Here is a 19,027-nt window from a genome sequence, read left to right on the forward strand (position 1 = left end):
CAGATGATTCCAACTTCTTCGGCCTCCCAAAGTGCTGGGATTACAACCATGAGCCACCCTGCCTGGCCTATAAACAATTTTTTTTAAAAATCAGCCAGTAGCAATATAGGGAGACCTTGTCTCTACAAAAAAAAAAAAAAGGAAAAGAAAAGAAAGAGCCAGGCATGGTGGTGTGTGCCTATAGTCCCAGTGACTGAGAGGCTGAGGTGGGAGAATCACTTGAGCCCAGGAGGCAGAGGCTGCAGTGGGTTGTGATGACACCACTGCACTCCAAACTGGGCAACAGAGCAAGACCCTGTCTCAAAAAAAAAAAAAAAAAAAAAGCTGGATGTTGTGGTATGTGCCTATAGTCCCAGCTACTCAGGAGCCTAAGGTAGGCCTGGTTAAGCCCAGGGGTTCGAGACTGCAGTGAACTCTGATTGCACCACTGCACTCCAGTCTGGCCAACAGTGAGACCTTGTCTTTAAAAAAAAAAAGGGGCTCTGGCTAGGCATGGGGCTGATGCCTATAATCCCAGCACTTTGGGAGGTGGGGCAGGTGGACCACCTGAGGTTGGGAGTTCGAGACTAGCCTGACCAACATGGAAAAACCCAGTCTCTACTAAAAATACAAAATTAGCCAGGTGCGGTGGCATATGCCTGTAATCCCAGCTACTTGGGAAGCTGAGGCAGGAGAATCACTTGAACGTGGGAGGCAAAGAGCCAAGATCGTGCCATCGCACTCCAGCCTGGGCAACAAGAGCAAAACTCCATCTCAAAAAAAAAAAGGGCTTCTGTTTTTGCATTATGTATGGAAATTCTGTTGTGTGTGTTCAGGAGTGGAAAAAGAAATTGGCTTACTTAATGTAAATTGAGGCTTTACCTCTTTTTTTTTTTAAAGGAAGATTTAACAAGTTTCACTTAGTACAATATTTCTAAATGGAAATCACAAGGAAAGATTTAAACCAAAGCCTCAGAATTCCATACAATGATATGAAAAAACTCCTAAAGTATTAGTATTACATCTTAAAATTGTCCCACATCTTAAAAAAAAAAAAAAAAAAAAAAAAAGTAGGCTCAGGGTGGTAGCTCATGCCTGTAATCCCAGCACTTTGGGAGGCTGAGGCAGGCAGATCACAAGGTCAGGAATTTGAGAACAGCCTGACCGACATGGTGAAACCCCATCTATACTAAAAATACAAAAATTAACCGGGCGTGGTGGCACGTGCCTGTAATCCCAGCTACTCCAGAGGCTGAACGAGGGGGCAGAGGTTGCAGTGAGTGAGCTGAGATTGCGCCACTGCACTCCAGCCTGGCAACAGAGCAAGACTCCATCTCAAAAAAAAGTAAAAGTGTATACACTCACATGCCTTAGAGAATATTAAACCAAAAAGCTAGAATTAACAAACATGCCAAATGTTTTCACTTTGAATCACAAACACAGCCCCTATATTTGAGTTTTAAGAAAAGCATATTTTTCAACATGCATCCAAAGTTTTCAATTTGTGGTATAAGAGCAACATTTAACATAAATGAAACTGCATCAACTTAAATATGCTTACTGTTTAGGTACACTCCTACAACGTAACTAATTTGAGGAAAGCTGAAAATTATTTTAACAGTTATGGTCAACACTGAATTTTGTTATTATGTCCTAGATGAATATTTCACTTTTCAAAATTACTGAGCTCAAAGTTTTAAAATAACTTGACTTTCACTTTTACAGTAAGCATGAATCACAAGCCTGTAATGCAAAACTGTTAAACTTTTGTTTTCTTTAAAAAGGAGAGGCCAGGCCTGGTGGCTCACGCCTGTAATCCCAGCACTTTGGGAGGCCAAGACGGGTGGATCACGAGGTCAAGAGATTCAGATCATCCTGGCCAAAATGGTGAAACCCCGTCTCTACTAAAAATACAAAAATTAGCTGGGTATGGTCCCAAGTCCCAGCTACTTGGGAGGCTGAGGAGGCAGGAGAACTGCTTGAACCCAGGAGGCTGGGGTTGCAGTTAGCCGAGATTGTGCTACTACACTCCAGCCTGGCGACAAAGTGAGACTCCGTCTCAAAAAAAAAGAGAGAAAGAAGACAAAGAAAGAGAAGCTGACCAAGAGTGATCCAAACAAATATTTCCCATTTACCCATCATACCAGATACACTAAACATTCCTCCCACTCTATTCAAGTCCTATAAATGCACAGCTTTTGTATCTGGAGTAGCTCTTTGGTGCCCCTTCTCTACCTAAGCAAGGTTTGACTGACAGTCACTGGAGTTTTCCTCTAGAGTGTGGTCATATCCACTCATACTGCTCTGACCATAACCATCTCCATAACCACCACTCAGCTGCTCTGACCATGGTAACTACCTCCATAACCACCACTCACACGGCTCTGAGCACCATAACCACCTCCATAATCACCACTCACACTGCTCTGACCACATAACCACCACTCACACTGCTCTGACCACCACAAACACCTCCATAACCACCACTCACACTGCTCTGACCACCACAAACACCTCCATAACCACCACTCACACTGCTCTGACCACCACAACCACCTCCATAACCACCACTCACACTGCTCTGACCACCACAAACACCTCCATAACCACCACTCACACGGCTCTGAGCACCATAACCACCTCCATAACCACCACTCACACTGCTCTGACCACTATAACCACCTCCATAACCACCCCACTGGCACTGCTCTGACCACCATAACCACCACTCAGCTGTATAACTAGACTGGCTGGATAAGCCTATGCCTCTCATCATCTGGCTACCATAAGCAACACCACTTGCCTCTGCTGTAGAATTCAAAAAAATTTCTACATAGCTGTGATCATAACCCCCCACACACACTTGTTCCTGCAGCATTTAAAAAGATCTCCACATATCTGTGCTACATATTAGCTTTGTCTTTTGCCAGAGCTGCCATAGCATCTTGGTGAGTAGCAAACTCAACATCTCCCTTACCAGTAAACTCTGTCATCGGGTCCAACTCCAATATGTACTCTCATAGGGTTAAGAGGTGAATAGAAATTACATCATTCTCAGTGGCTCTGTAAGGTAACACCCTCATGTGTACACAGTGCCCTGTGGTGCTCTGGAAACTAGACCCACCAACTCCCTATCTATGATCAAACATTCCTGAAAAACAGTAATTGTGGTCTTTTCCAAATCTATCAAACCCAAAACCATATCCATCATAATAGCCACGACAGTCATCATAGCCTCTATGTCCTCCACCACACGGACCCTCCCTCATCCTTTCACACCCAGCTCCTCTGCCAATGCTACTACACCCTTGGCCAGCCCCTGGACTATCACTGGGAACTGGCCACTGCACAGCCATGAGCTTTTCAGGGGGATCATAGTAGGTTTGAGCTTTAGCTTGGCTATTCTTGAAGATTTCAATGTACGTGGGCCCTATTCTTTCCTTGTGTTTCTTCAGTGTCTTCTAAGCTACCTCCTGCAAAGCAAACTGCACACAGGCTTCCCCTGTGCTTCCTGCCCTGAAAGTCCACTCACAGTGTCATCCCATTTGGCACAATTTCCAACCCTGAAAAGAAATAACAATCTCTTCCTTGCTACAGCCAAATGGGAGTTCTCTAGCCCAGACAAAGCCATCACTGGCAGTATCAGGGCTATTCAAAACTGTATACTTCAATACCCAATCCATTTCAACACTGTTAGACTTGAATACTTCAGCGTTATCTGTGTCTCATGGTGTCTCTGTCTTCAGAGCCAGTTTCACTTCATCTGTGGATTCAAGTTGAACAAATGCTTCACCACTTGGTCTGCCTTCTATCTATAGATGAAACAAATGTGCCACTTGTATTTTGCAATCAGAGAAGTGCATCACTTCACTGGCTGAGCAGGACCAGGGTAAGCCCCTGACCTTCGCCACAAACCCCTCCCTGCCTTCCGTTCTGTGTCATGGCGATTGTTGGGCTCTTGGTAGCAAGTTTGGCTCAGTGCAATTTTGGTATAGCAGGCAATTTTCCTCCTTCTGCCCTTAAAGGGCTCTAGCGAGACAACAACCAGAACTACTTCTGCTCACATAAGTATGTGATCACATGAGCACACCGGCTTTACCTCTTATCTGTGCTGTCATCTAACTTTGTGCCTCTGCTATCCCATCTGTCAAATGAGACTAATACAGGCCCTTACTTCCCTAGATGTCGGGTTGTGAGGACCAAAGAAACATCATTCCGCATCTCTTTCTCAGCCTATACCTTTTCCTCCATTCTTTTTCCTCTCCAGAAACCAAGTGACCTTGGACTTCCTTCAGTCCCACACTGGATGATGCATTACATGCTGACTCTTCCCTCCTAGGGAAGATGAGCCTGGCTTCCATCAGGAACAGACTAGCACATTTCATCAGTCCCTTCTCCTGACTGTACACCCCCTACATCCCTCCCCAGGCTGGGCCTGGGTAGTGACCTTTTAAGAACCAACATTGATTGACTTGACTTCTACAGCAGGCTCAGCGGCACAGCCTTTAGATGTTTTGCTCTCCTTTCATCACCAGGTGGTGCTCTTTCCCACAGCACTACAAAGCAATTCCTGTTTCTCACTTTGTTGAAAAGGTGTGCCAGTGACTGCAATTGTGTGCCCAGATTATGATAAGCCTGGTGTCCCGTCTAATTAATCACATCACAGCCCACTGATGTTTTCATCAGAAGCCTTTGTTGGAGTGGATGGGGGTGGGCTACAGATTCTTCTCTGGTGTCCAGCTAGCACAGGGCAGTTACTGTCTAAAGGTTTTCTGTCTTGGTAGACTGCCTCCTTTCCTGGACCTTTGGTTATAGAGAACAGGCTTTTGCTGGGGGCTGTTTTTTGTCTGTGCTTGTTGGTGTTAACAGATTGCTGGCTTCTGGGATATATGAGGCAAAAACAAAACAAAGGGAGTCACTCCAATGTCAGTCCTTGGGTCCTGAAGTCTGTAGCCAGTTTGCCTTTCAGCCTTTTTCTGCTTATTTTATAAACTCAGGATTTTTAGCTGTACTTGGTGAGAGAAACATGGAAAAGTATGTCTAGTCCATTTTCCCAGGAGTGGAAATCTCCCAGAAATAGAAAGGGTTTGTTGTGTAGGAGACAGTTTTGATAAACCAAAGATGGGTGGCAGAGGACCAATTAGGAAGCCACTGTTAGTCCACAAGAAAAGCTGAAGACAGGCTGGGCACAGTGGCTCACACCTGTAATCCCAGCACTTTGGGAGGGCGAGGCAGGCAGATCATGAGGTCAAGAGATCAAGACCATCCTGGCCAAGAGGGTGAAACCTCATATCTACTAAAAATATAAAAAAAAATTAGCTGGGCATGGTGGTGTGCGCCTGTAGTCTCAGCTACTCAGGGCGCTGAGGCAGGAGAATCACTTGAACCCAAGAGGTGGAGACTGCAGTGAGTCGAGATCAGAATACTGCACTCCAGCCTGGCAACTGAGCAAGACTCCATCTCAAAAAAAAAAAAGAAAGAAAAGCTGAAGACCTCAATTGGCCAGTGGCACTGGCACTGAGTGAGATAGAGAAAACTATTTTAGAGGTTAAGAAAGGACAAGGAAGAGCAACAAAAACAAGTCTAGCAGGCAGTCACTGTGGTCCACAGAACTACTGCCTAAAGCCCAGTACTCTCCTCTGGCAGAAATACAGATTTGCAGTTTATCACAGGCATGTACTTTCTGAATGGACTGTCTCCTGAACTAGTGGGTCTTTAATTGTGGGGAACAAAAAAACTGTCCTTTTTAAAAATTGAAGAGATCTGACTGAGTGTTCAACCAAACAGGATCTTACTGTTGCATCCATAAGGTTAAACACAATTAGCAAGCATCAGAGGCAAAAAGAATAGTATTTTGAAAAGTTGTGAAAATAGGCCAAGCATGGTGGCTCATGCCTATAAACCCAACACTCTGGGAGGCTGAGGTAGGAGAATCACTTGAGCCCAGGAGTTTTGAGACCAGCCTGGGCAACATGGCGAGACTGTCTCCACAAAAAATGCAAAAGTTAGCTGGATGTGATGGTTCATGACTGTAGTCCCAGCTACTTGGGAGGGCAGAGGTGGGAGTATCACTTGAGCCCAGGAGGTAGAGGCTACAGTGAACCGAGATCATACCACTGCACTCCAGCCTGGGCAACAACAGAGCTAGACTCTGTCTCAAGGAAAAAAAGAAAAAAAGTTCTGAAAATAAAATCCTTCAAGACACTTATTTTTATTGTAGCTAGCTTTTTGTCTCATAAAAGTTTGGTTTTCTGGAAATGAATAATGGCTTTTAAGTTTTTGCTTTATTAAATTGTGAAACAAGGACTATGGATATCATAATATAATGTAAAAATAACAATAAGTAAAGAGAATTAACATAAAGAAGAATTTACATCAACGAATGGATAAAATAGCCAGTTAACATCAAATGGCAGTAACCCTAAATTTAAATCGACTAAATCCCCCAATCAAAAGATATAGCCAAAACCTAACGGTATATCCAAAGATACACAAAGACTCAAAAAACAAAGGTTTGGAGAAAAATTTACCAACCAAATGGAGAGCAAAAATAAATAAATAAACAAAAAGTAGGAGTTGCAATTCTCACATTTGATAAAATAGATTTCAGAGCAACAAAGATACAGTGGTAAAAGGATCAATGCAACAATAAGAGATCTTAATACCCAGATACATAAGACCCATAACGAGATTTAGACTCAACGAGACAGAAAATTAATAAGGATATCCAGGACTTCAACTCAGATCCGGAACAAGTAAACTCAATAAATATTTATAGAGTTCTCCATTTTAAATACACAAAATATTGATTGGCCATTATTAATACCCATTTTTAGAATGAAGCAATATTCCTGTTCTCTTTCCCTCTTTTTCTTCCTCTTTCTTCCTCTCCTTCTCTCCTCTTTTTACTTTTCAACATCCTAGTTCCTCACCTCTACTCAATACATTCCTCTGAACACCTGATTCCCTGTGATTCTCCCATCCCACTGAAACCTCCAATCCATTAAAAAAAAAAAAACAATAAAGCGAAGTGTCACAAAAAAACCTAGTTTTGCTGGCACCTCTCCACTGTATTTCATTTGTTGATCATGTAAATGCCCGTCCTTTCTAAGTTAGAATGTGTTTGGCTATAGGTAACAGGAATCCTGATGAACGGCGGTTTTAAATATAAGGACATATCCATTTTACCTAATAAAAAGCCCAACTGGCAGTCCCTTGGTGAGTCTGGAAGATTAACAAGGTCATCCAGGATCCAGGGACTTTCCATTCTTTTTTTGAGACGGAGTTTCGCTCATTACCCAGGCTGGAGTGCAATGGTGCGATGTCGGCTCACCGCAACCTCTGCCTCCTGGGTTCAGGCAATTCTCCTGCCTCAGCCTCCTGAGTAGCTGGGATTACAGGCACGCGCCACCGTGCCCAGCTAATTTTTTGTATTTTTAGTAGAGACGGGGTTTCACCATGTTGACCAGGATGGTCTCGATCTCTTGACCTCGTGATCCACCCACTCGGCCTCCCAAAGTGCTAGGATTACAGGCTTGAGCCACCGCGCCCGGCCCTCTAAGGGACTTTCCATTCTTAACTCTGAATTCCCAGCAGCCTGCTTTCATTTTCCAACTTGTTGTCTCATCATCACAAGATGGTTTCTATAGGTGCAAACATCACAGCCTCTCACAGCCTAGGAAGAGACAAGAAGGAAGTGATGGGAAAAACGTTTCACCTTGTGTGCTTCTCTCTTTTCGGGAAGGAAAACTTTTCTCAGAAGCCCTGAGAGACTTCCTCTGATTTCAGCCAGAACTGCTCAACTGGCCAACTCTGCCTGCAAGAAGACTAAGCACCATCACTGTCTGGTAAAGACCATGATAGCCATGCTTGCCTTAGACCAGGGGTTCTCATCAAGGGCATGAGGGGAGGGGGCAGTATTGAAAACACATGAAGGAACACTTTCAGTTGTCACATAAACAGAGAGGTGCTATTGGCATCTAGTGGGTTGGTGTACGGATGCCAAATGTCCTGAAATGCACAAAATATTTTTGCATAAACACACATACTGTCCTGTCCAAAATTCCAATAGCACACTTGTTGAGAAACATTGGCTTACGCCAGCCATAATTCATCTCCTGGCCTGAAGATACTATGACTCAAACACAATCTAGAAGTTCCTAGATTGTGCAAGAGGAGGAACATGGCTCCCAACAGTGTGTGCCATGATACCCCAGCAAATGTTGGAAGGAGTACAGCAATGTCCAGTCATTCTGGCATGCTAAGTCCTTTTAAGAAAGCTGCTGTTATTTGTACTGAATGGGCAACCAGGAAAAAAAATTACAGGGATCTGGATAGGGAAATTACATGCAAAGTGTGCCTTTATTTTTCCTAATGAAGGGATTTTTTTCCAGCAGCTGGACAAGTCTGTTTCCAAGAATAACTGACTGAGTTACCCATACGTCTGTTAACCTCTGTTGACTAACGAATGCGCCTCACTCCCACCAAGGAGTTCCGAACGTTTAAAACCTAACTCTATTTTTTTTTTTACCATTATTATTTTTGAATGAGAGACAGGGTCTTGCTATGTTACCCAGGCTGGTTTTGAATTCCTGGGTTCAAGCACTTCTCCCACCTCAGTCACCCAAAGTTCTAGGTTTACAGGCATGAGCCACTGCACCTAGCCATAAAATTATTATTTTTAATTGACACATAACTGTACATGTTTTGGGGTAGACTGTTATTTACATACATGTATACAATGTGTAGTGATCAAATCAGGGTAATTAGCACATCTATCACTACAAACATCTACTATTTCTTTTGTTGAAAATATCCAAAATCTGCTCTTCTATTTGAAAATATACAGTAAGTTATTATAGTTACCCTACAGAGCTGTAGAACACTAGCACTTATTCCTCCCATCTAGCTGTACTTTTGTATCTGTTAACAACCTCCGGCTGTCCCCTCCCTGCCCCCACCCTTTCCAGCCTCTAGTAACCACTATTTTACTCTCTACTTCTATGACATCAACTTTTTTAGCTTTCACATATGAGTGAGAACATGCAGTATTTATCTTTCTGTACTTGGCTTATTTCACTTAATGTCCTCCTATGGCTAATAGTATTATTCTTTCTTTTTCTTTCTCTCTTTATCTGGAATAGGGTCTCTCCCCTCTGTCACCCAGGCTGCACTGCAGAGGTGCATTCATAGCTCACTGCAGCCTTGAACTCCCGGGCTCATGCAATCTTCTCACCTCAGCCTACAAGTAACTGGGACTATGGGCACACACCACCATGCCTGGCTAATTTTTATTTTTTTGTAGAGATAGGGTCTCACTTTGTTGCCCAGGCTGGTCTCAAACCCCTGCCTTGAACAATTCTCCCACCTCAGCCTCCTAAAGTGCTGGGATTACAGACATGAGCCACCATGCCTGGCCACATATGCCACATTTTTCTTATGCAGTCATCTGATGGACACATAGGCTGAGTCTGCATGTATCTTCGCTATTGTGAATGGTGCTGCAATATACACAGGAATGCAGACATTTCATCAACATTTGGATTTCCGAAATAATATTTTAATAATAGTCTAGTTATGACAGCAATCTAATTATTATTATTTTATTTATTTTTTTTAGAGACAGAGTTTCACCATGTTGGCCAGACTGGTTTAGAACTCCTGGCCTCAAGTGATCCACCTGTCTTGGCCTCCCAAAGTGCTGGGATTACAGGTGTGAGCCATTGCACCCGGCCCTATTTAATTACTATTATTATTATTATTATTATTATTTCAACTTAGAATCTTAGTAGAAGTCTTTGTGATCTGCAGAGATTAGATACATTGGGTTGATGTGGTGCATTGCTGCTCACAGTAAAATCATGTAAGTCAGTGTAAAATCCACTAGATTAGAAAAAGTAGGCTAGAAAGTTTGGTTTGGCTTCCCTCTCTATAAAACGATGATCTCTATGCTTGACACAAACTAAGGTAAATAAGTAATGTTTCTTAGGCTAATTACTAAAGGTGACTAGGAGATAACCTGGCACAGAGGAGTAGAAAGGGCATTCCAGACAGAAAGAATGGACCAGGCAGGGATATTAACATGACATGGTCATAGTCACACCAGATGTGAGCTCTTGTGAGCATCATGGATTAGTATTAACTTTTTTAACCAACAACTCTGATCATCTCTCCAGGATCCCTGGACTTCTGGGTGCCAATAACAAAAACTAGCGTTACTACAAATAATTTTCTTTTTCGCTCGGTAATTCTGCAATAGATTGAATGTTTGTGTTCACCCAAAATTCATGTTGAAATCTTAACCCTCTCAATGTGAAGGTAGGTGGTGAGGCCCTTGGGAGATGATCCGGTCATGAAGGTAGAGCCCTCATGAATGAGATCAGTGCCCTTAGAAAAGGGATCCCATAGAGTTCTCTTTTCCTCTTTCCACCACACAAGAGATAAGAGAAGTTAGCTAGGTGCAGTGGCCCACGCCTGTAATCCCAGCACTTTGGGAGGCTGAGGCAGGTGATCATGAGGTTAGGAGTTCAAGACCAGCCCGGCCAACATGGTGAAACCCCAGCTCTACTAAGAATACAAAAATTATCAGGGCATGGTGGCACGTGCCTGTAATCCCAGCTACTGAGGAGGCTGAGGTGGGAAAATCACTTGAACCCAGGAGGTGGAGGTTGCAGTGAGCTGAGATCACACCACTGCACTCTAGCCTGCACGACAGAGCAAGACTCCATGGGGGGGGAGGCGGGGGAGCGGGAAGAGAGATAAGAGAAGTCGGCATTCTGCAACTCAGAAAAGGGCCCTCACCAGAAATGTTGACACCTTCATCTCAGACTCCCAGCCTTCAAAACTGTGAGAAATATACTTCTGTTGTTTATAAGTCACCTTGTCTATGGTACTTCATTATGGTCTGAATGGACTCAGACACCGCTCAATTAATATTTTATTAGGTGATTCCTAAATCAAATTAGTAGGGTTAAAAGTTATAGGCTATGGGTCAGGTGCAGTGGCTCATGCATGTAATCCCAGCACTTTGGGAGACAGAGGCAGGCAGATTGCTTGAGCCCAGGAGTTTGAGACCAGCTTTGGCAACATGGCAAAACCCTGTTTCTACAAAAAATACAAAAATTAGCCAGACGAGGTGGCTTGCGCCTGTGGTCCCAGCTCCTGGGGAGATTGAGGCAGGAGGATCACCTGAGCCCAGGAGGCGGAGTCCGCAGTGAGCCAAGGTCATGCTACCTCACTCCAGCCTGGGCGACAGAGCAAGACCTTTTCTCAAAAAAAATAAAAATAAAAAAGTTATACTCTAAGTATTAGGTTGATGGCAAAGTAGGAGGCAATTCATGTAATCTTGACCTGACTAAATAGTATGGCTTTTTTTGTTTTGTTTTTGAGACAGAGTGTTTTGCTCTGTCTCCCAGGTTGGAGGGCAGGGATGCAATCTCGGTTCACTGCAAACTCCGCCTCCTGGGTTCAAGCAATTCTCTTGTCTCAGCCTCCCGAGTAGCTGGGATCACAGACATGCACCACCACCCTGGCTAATTTTTGTATTTTTTTAGTAGAGACACGGTTTCACCATATGGCCAGGTTGGTCTCGAACTACTGACCTCAAGTGATCCATCCCCCTTGGCCTCCCAAAGTGCTGGGATTACAGGCGTTAGACACCGTGCCCAGCCCTGTACGTAATTTTTTTTTTTGAGACAGAGTCTTGCTCCATCACCCAGGCTGAAGTGCAGTGGCACAATTTTGGCCCACTGCAACGTCTGCCTCCTGAGTTCAAGCGATTCTCCTGCCTAGCCTCTGAAGTAGCTGGGATTACAGGTGCCTGTCACCACACCCGGCTAATTTTTATATTTTTTTTTTTTTTTCAAGTAGAGATGAGGTTTCACTATGTTGGCCAGCCTGGTCACGAACTCTGAACCTCAAGTGATCCGCCTAACTCGGCCTCCCAAAGTGCTGGGATTATCAGCATGAGCCACCATGCCTGGCCTGTATGTATTTTTTAATATAGTAATATGTAAACAACTTTGTGTGTGGAAAAGCCATTTTTCATTTTTCCAAAAACCGCACCAAGGTAAAGCAAAGCTCCAGTTAATTTTGGTGTGTTGTGCAGGAGTTAGCAGTACTGCTCTCACCAGGCACTCATTGGACAGTAGCGCAACCCCAAGAAAAGGATGGTTGTAACTTTCATCATGTGCTGATATTTTATTTGAAATGGTGACTTAAAACTGGTTAGATACTGATAGAGACTACCGTATGCCTAACTCAGCCATTCACTAAGTATTTATTGCTTACAGTCTCTTGACATTTTTTTTATAATTATCTTTGTCAGCATAATTAGATTTGCACAACAACCCTTCTCTTGTATTCTCTGTAAACTGGAGGTTGTTCCACTATTACTGATACTAAATTTGATGGTTTGGTTCAAATGGTGACCACCAGATGGCTCTGCTACAGAGGTGTATTTTTTTCTTTCTTTTTTTTTTTAAGAAGGAGTCTTGCTCTATCGCCAGGCTGGAATGCAGTGGCGCAATCTTGGCTCACTGCAACCTCTGCCTCCTGGATTCAAGCTGGGACCACAGGCACATGCCACCATGCCCGGCTATTTTTTGTATTTTTAGTAGAGACGGGGTTTCACCATGTTGGCCGGGATGGTCTCGATCTCTTGACCTTGTGATCCGCCTGCCTTGGCCTCCCAAAGTGCTGGGATTACAGGTGTTAGCCACCGCACCTGGCTTTTTTTTTTTTTTTTTTTAAAGAGATAGAGTCTCACTGTGTTGCCTAGGCTGGAGTGCAGTGGCACGATCTCGGTTCCCTGAAACCAGCCTCTACCTCCCAGGTTCAAGTGATTCTCCTGCCTTGGCCTCTGCACTCCCAGCTACTTGGACTATAGGTGCACTACTACACTTGGCTACTTTTTTTTTTTTTTTGTATTTTGAGTAGAGACAGGGTTTCACTATGTTGGCCAGGCTGGTCTTGAACCCCTGATCTCATGATCTGCTCGCCTCGGCCTCCCAAAGTGCTGGGATTACAGATGTAAGCCACTAAGCCTGGCCTGTGTTTTCTTGTAAGTAGACTGTAGAGTGACACTTTGGTGGCATTTCCCAGTAATCTTTCATTTAAAGATTTTAAAGTCCATTGATAGTCCTTCTTTGAGTCAATTATTTCATTAAGGTTTATATCATGTGTGTTTTTTTTTTGTTTTGTGTCGTTTTTTTGAGATGGAGTCTCGCTCCACTGCCCAGGCTGGAGTGCAGTGGCATGATCTTGGCTCACTGCAGCCTCCACCGCCCGGGTTCAAGCAATTCTTGTGCCTCAGCCTCCTGAATAGCTGGGACTAGAGGCATGCACCACCACAACTGGTTAATTTTTATATTTTGTGTTTGAGATGGGGGTTTCACCATGTTGGCCAGGCTGGTCTCAAACTCCTGACCTAAAGTGATCCTCCTGCCTTGGCCTCCCAAAGTGCTGGGATTACAGACATGAGCCACTGCACCTGGCCAGTTATTTTCTAACTCTATATTTTATTTTACACTTATTAGCTGGCATCCTAGACTAAAGAGTTTTTCCTCATCAACTGGGGATAAACCACATTCTTTTTTTTTTGAGACGGAGTTTCGCTGTTGTTACCCAGACTGGAGTGCAATGGCACAATCTCGGCTCACCGCAACCTCCGCCTTCTGGGTTCAAGCAATTCTCCTGCCTCAGCTTCCTGAGTAGCTGGGACTACAGGCACGCACCACCATGCCCAGCTAATTTTTGTATTTTTAGTAGAGACGGTGTTTCACCTTGTCGACCAGGATGGTCTCGATCTCCTGACCTCGTGATCCACCCGCCTTGGCCTCCCAAAGTGCTGGGATTATAGGCATGAGCCACCACGCCCGGCCACATTCTTTATTTAAAAAAAAAGGCAAAGTAGGCTGGGAGCCGTGGCGTATGCCTATACTCTGAGCGCTTTGGGAGGTTGAGGTGGGAGCATCACTTGAGCCCAGGAGTTCAAGACCAGCCTGGGTAACATAGCAAGACCCCATCTCTAAAAAAACAAAAAAACAAGCCAAAAAACTTAGCCAGGTATGGTGGCAAGCACTTGTAGTCCCAGCTTCTGAGGAGGCAGGAGGATCACTTGAGCCCAGGAGATCAAGGCTGCAGTGAGTCATGTTTGTGCCACTGGACTCCAGCCTGGATGGGAGAGCAAGACTCTATTTTTAAAACAAAAACAAACAAAACAAACAACAAACAATATAAATGCTATCTGCCTTTAATAACTAATTTTCAGAGTAACAAACTGGTATAATAGTCACTACCAATGATGGAAAAATAGTTTCCCTCTTCTCATTCTCTCTTCTCTATACTAGAGAGTACATTTTTATTTATTCAGTATTGCAATCAATAGTATTCATTTTCTTTTTGATGTTAAAACTGCCCTAAAGTTGGCCCGTGGGAGATCCTTCAAGCTGACTCCCATGTCTCTAAAATTTATTTTTGAGAGACTGAAAATACAAATGAACAATGGCCACAATATACATAAAAACAGAATTCTGGCCCATTACCTGCAACAACTAGCCCAGTAAACCAATCATTTATCTACCATAAGTGCTGTACACCCAGCCTAAAAGCCAAACCTGCTATCAACCAGACTCGTAGTAAGGCAAACTGCTATCTCTGGTAGCCATCCAGGAAGCTAAATAGTAACTTCTACGACATCAGCTCAAAATTACCAGGACTTGATTAAAAATTAACAGCTTCCCTAATTTTTGTCCCCACTCCTAGTTTATGACCATCCAGAGAAAGTCACATATGCTCCTTTAACCAACCCCATGGGATGCCAACTTCTAGTTAGCTTCCAGCTTCCCCATGCAACAGCTTCCCCTCAGGCATTCCTGTGAAACTTTCCCTTGTCCACTGTAAAGCTTTCCCACTCCTCTGCATGCCTTTGAACCTCTGCCAAAACGTAAGTGATGGTGCTGACTCCTTTGCTACAGCAAGTTCACAACAGACTTTGCTTTTCTCATTTGGATTGCCTTGGCTTATTTCCACATTTTATTGAGGTATAATTTACATGCAATAAAATGCATCCCTTATAGTGCCACAATTTAATGAATTTTGAAAAATGTATATCTCTCTGTTAACCAGGACACAGAACATGTCCATCACCCCCAAAAGTTCTCCCATTTTCCTTTCCAGTCAATTCCTTCTCTCTTCTCCTCCTAGCCAACTACTGATCTACTGTTTATCACTATGGATTAGTTTTGTTAGTGCTTCTAAATACTGTTGGCATAGCCTCATCGGTCTAAGCACTTCCTTTGCATTCAGGCACAATGAAATACCTGGCTCAACTCGTTTTTTTCCCAGCCCAGAGCTGGAATCAGCCAATTCTTCCAGGAGCTCTGGATCTCTTCTTTAGTGGAAATGGAATTCAGAAACCAAGATCTGCGTGTCAGATGTGCTCATTGTTACTGTAGGGTGACCTTGCCTGTACATCCTAGTTCACCTGGGACTGTTCCAGTTTTAACCTGAAAGTCCAGCATCCACAGAAAACCCCTCAGTCCATGGCAAACTTGACCAATTGGTCACCCTTGGGCTTCTAGGCCCTTTCAGTGCACAGAACCAGGAAATTTTATTTTGCAGTTTAAATTTTTTTCTTCTTTCTCTTTGATAGGGTCTACAGCCCAGGCTGGAGTGCAATGGTAAGATCACAGCTCACTGTAACTTTAAACTCCTAGGCTCAACTGGTCCTCCAATCTCAGCCTCCCAAGTAGCTAGGACTATATAGGCACAGGCTACCACCCCTGGCTATTTTATCTGGACTTTGTAGAGCCAGGGTCTCACTGTGTTGACCAGGCTGGTCTTGAACTCCTAGGCCACTTTGGCTTCCTAAAGCACTGGGCTTACAGGTGTGTGCTTCTGCACCCAGCCCTGCAGTTTAAACTCAGTATTACAGACTATTTTTTTCTGAACTTCTTAAAATTTTTTATATTAGTTTTTTTCAGGATCAGTGAACTTTTTTTTTTTTCACAAAGTTCTCATATTGTATTCTTCAGTTCCATTAGAACATCTTAAAAATTGTTTTAAATTAAAAAAAAAATGGAGACAGAGGTCTCACTATGTTGCCCAGGCTGGTCTCAAACTCCTGGACTCTAGTGATGCTCCTGCCTTGGCCTACCAAAGTGCTGGGACTGCAAGCATCAGCCACCCAGCAGTTCAAACCAGTGTTGTTCAAGGATCAACTGTGTATCCTAATGAGGAAAAAAATGCAAAGGAGCTTTCAGCTTCACTAACTGCTTTATGATTGACTAATATTGTTGCTGTTGTTTTCAAACTATGTACTGTATGTGATATGATGGGATAACATAAGTACTTTAATGTTACTGTGTACAAAGACTTCTAGTGTATGAGAGAATGATATAAATGGAAGATCCAAGAAGTTCAGAAAGAGGCCGGCTGGCTGAGGCCTGCAGTCCCAGCACTTTGGTAGGCCAAGGCAGGTATGCAGATTTCTGTATATGCCTGCAGAAGGTCCTACATCCAATCTCCTGCATATAAGGAGGAAAGACTACACTATCTCAACACAGATACATTACTAGAGGACTGTGTTCAAAAGCCCCAAGGGGCCGACTGTGGTGGCTCACGTCTGTAATCCCAGCACTTTGGGAGGTCTAGGCAGGCGGATCACCTGATGTCAGGAGTGAGTCTGGTCAACATGGTGAAACCCCATCTCTACTAAAAATACAAAAATTAGCCAGGGGTGGTGGTACATGCCTGTAATCCCAGCTACTCTGGAGTCTGAGGTGGGAGAACTGCTTGAACCCAGGATGGGGAGGTTGCAATAAGCTGAGATTGTACCACTGCACTCTAGCCTGGGCAACACAGCAAGACTGTCTTAAAAAAAAAAAAAAAAAAAGCCATACTTAAGAATTTTCATTTGTTTCAATTTGCTTTCAACTCTGAGGTTTACTTTTTTATTTACTTGTCGGCTATATAAAACTAAAAGTTCAAAGACAGAGAATTCTTGTTTCTATCTCCCCTCCACTCTTGCCCACCTCTCTTTATAGGTAACTATTTTAAGTTTCCGGGATATCCTTCCAATCCCTCCTCCCAAAATAAGCATATATACATAAATATGCATGTTAAATATAAATATTTTTATATATTAAGATATATAAAATAAGCAACACATGGTTTTCTGAATCTTTTTTTTTTTTTTTTGAGACGGAGTTTCGCTCTTGTTACCCAGGCTGGAGTGCAATGGCACAATCTCGGCTCACTGCAACCTCTGCCTCCTGGGTTCAGGCAATTCTCCTGCCTCAGCCTCCTGAGTAGCTGGGATTACAGGCACGCACCACCGTGCCCAGCTAATTTTTTGTATTTTTAGTGGAGACGGGGTTTCACCATGTTGACCAGGTTGGTCTCGATCTCTCGTGATCCACCCGCCTCGGCCTCCCAAAGTGCTGGGATTACAGGCTTGAGCCACGGCGCCCGGCCCCTTCTGAATCTTTTTAAGGGCTGCATTGTATTCTATTGGATGGATGCACCATTGCCTATCCCTTCCCTATTAATGGATATTTAGGTTATCCCTAACTTTTGCTATGACAAATAGCACTGCAATAACCTTGTATACATATTGTTTCCATGTGTAGAGCTGTACCTTCAGAATAAGGTTAGGGTTAGAACTGCAAGGAGTAAGAATAAACAAACGTAATTTTGTACTCCACAGATTTTGAACCATTTTTCCACTCCCACCAGAAAGGTAATTTCAATGTGTATTTCCATTGTAAGTAAGGTGGAGCATCTTCCCACGTTTAAGGACCATTACTGTATTTTTTCTGAGAATGATTTGTTCATGTCCTTCCCCATTTTCTCCTTTGAATTTTGGACTTTTTGTTTTCAATTTTTGAGAGTTCTTGTGATACAAGTTGCAAAGACTTCTCCAGACTGATCTGATTCACGGGGAATGTAATACGACCATCTGGAGTGTACTTTAATCTTATCCTTAGAAATCACCTTACTACAAGACACTTCATTGGGGATAAACAGGTTTGATAAAGCCGGCTAAGGGCAGACCAATCGAAAGAATTACGTGATCCTCTAGTGTTTCGAGATTGTTCCACGTTCTTCAGGTAACACCGCCCTTACTCGGCAATCCAGATGGCGCAGTCTTGCTTCAGGGAGTCTGCTCGACTTGCAGGACCCCTTTAACTGGATTCACTAAGCCCATCGGGGCCGGCCGCCTTTCCCTCCTCAGAGTTAGCAAGGCGCCCTCAGAGCCGCGGTCGCCGCGCAACCTCCGGCACCAGAGAACAATAGCTCCTCGATACGTCCCCAGAGACGTCAAGGAGGAGCAAACCCGGCGTCCAGGAGGATACGCCTTACGACAGAAGAAAGGGAGGGCATCGGTTTCTAAGTTCTCAAAACTTACAGGTGAGCTTCTGCTAAGCGTAAACGCCCCCAGCTCGCCGCCCACAGCCTCTCTCGAGGTGGCACCTGGTCCTCCGACGCGCGGAAGCATCAAGGATGGGAGTCGCGACCACAGAGCGGCCAATGACGCGCCGCCTTCGCCCAGATCCCTCCGCACGAGGCCGTCCCGCAGACGCAGGTGGCCGCGGCGAGTGCGTCCACCAGGCGGCCACCTTCCCTTCCCGTGATGCCCCGCGGCTGACCTCCGACCTCGCCGTCCCGCCCCTCCAGCCGCTTCCCTTCCCGCCCCCACCGCCTTCGCTGAGCTCCGGCGGCCGCGGGGGCTCGCGCCAGGCTCCTGGGAAAAGACAGGGTGTGTTACCGGGGAGCAGCTGCTCCACTGCGCTTCGAGGCCCCGATCGGGCTAGGCCGGCGGCCGCCCTCCCCTCACTTTTCCTCTACTGGCGGGGCCCGGCGGCGGGCAGGTGACCGCGGCCACCCCTGAAAGGCGACTCTTCGGTGAGTGGGCCAGAACGCGAACATGGCGGAGCGATGAGGCTGGCGGGAGGCGGCAGGCAGTGGCGCTGGCAGGCGGCGCGTTCGGGCCGGGCTGTGGGGCGGGGCGGGGCGGAGCGGGGCCGGGCGACGGGGCGGGGCCGGG

General features: G+C 44.7%; 1 protein-coding gene, 1 long non-coding RNA gene, 1 other non-coding gene and 1 pseudogene across 5 annotated transcripts in view; 1 reads left to right on the forward strand and 3 right to left on the reverse strand.

The window, feature by feature from the left end:
* The window catches only part of LOC144582232 (uncharacterized), a 25,323-nt gene extending 6,374 nt beyond the window's left edge, over nucleotides 1-18,949 (reverse strand). Inside the window, exon 1 of the long non-coding RNA XR_013534657.1 lies at nucleotides 18,389-18,949. This is a non-coding gene — a long non-coding RNA (uncharacterized LOC144582232). The remainder of the gene's footprint in view (nucleotides 1-18,388) is intronic.
* LOC100411870 (heterogeneous nuclear ribonucleoprotein H2-like) lies at nucleotides 2,252-3,812 on the reverse strand (annotated as a pseudogene).
* On the reverse strand, nucleotides 12,026-12,151 carry LOC118153379 (U4atac minor spliceosomal RNA). Its single transcript, XR_004742618.1, has one exon. It is a non-coding gene; the product is annotated as a U4atac minor spliceosomal RNA (small nuclear RNA).
* WTAP (WT1 associated protein) overlaps nucleotides 18,681-19,027 on the forward strand; it is a 31,235-nt gene continuing 30,888 nt past the window's right edge. For all 3 annotated transcript variants that reach the window (XM_008995328.4, XM_035297093.3, XM_035297095.3), the window contains exon 1: nucleotides 18,681-18,885. The gene's annotated coding sequence lies outside the window, so the exon portion shown is untranslated. The remainder of the gene's footprint in view (nucleotides 18,886-19,027) is intronic.

This window comes from Callithrix jacchus, chromosome 4, assembly GCF_049354715.1.
Source record: "Callithrix jacchus isolate 240 chromosome 4, calJac240_pri, whole genome shotgun sequence".
NCBI lineage: Eukaryota > Metazoa > Chordata > Mammalia > Primates > Cebidae > Callithrix > Callithrix jacchus.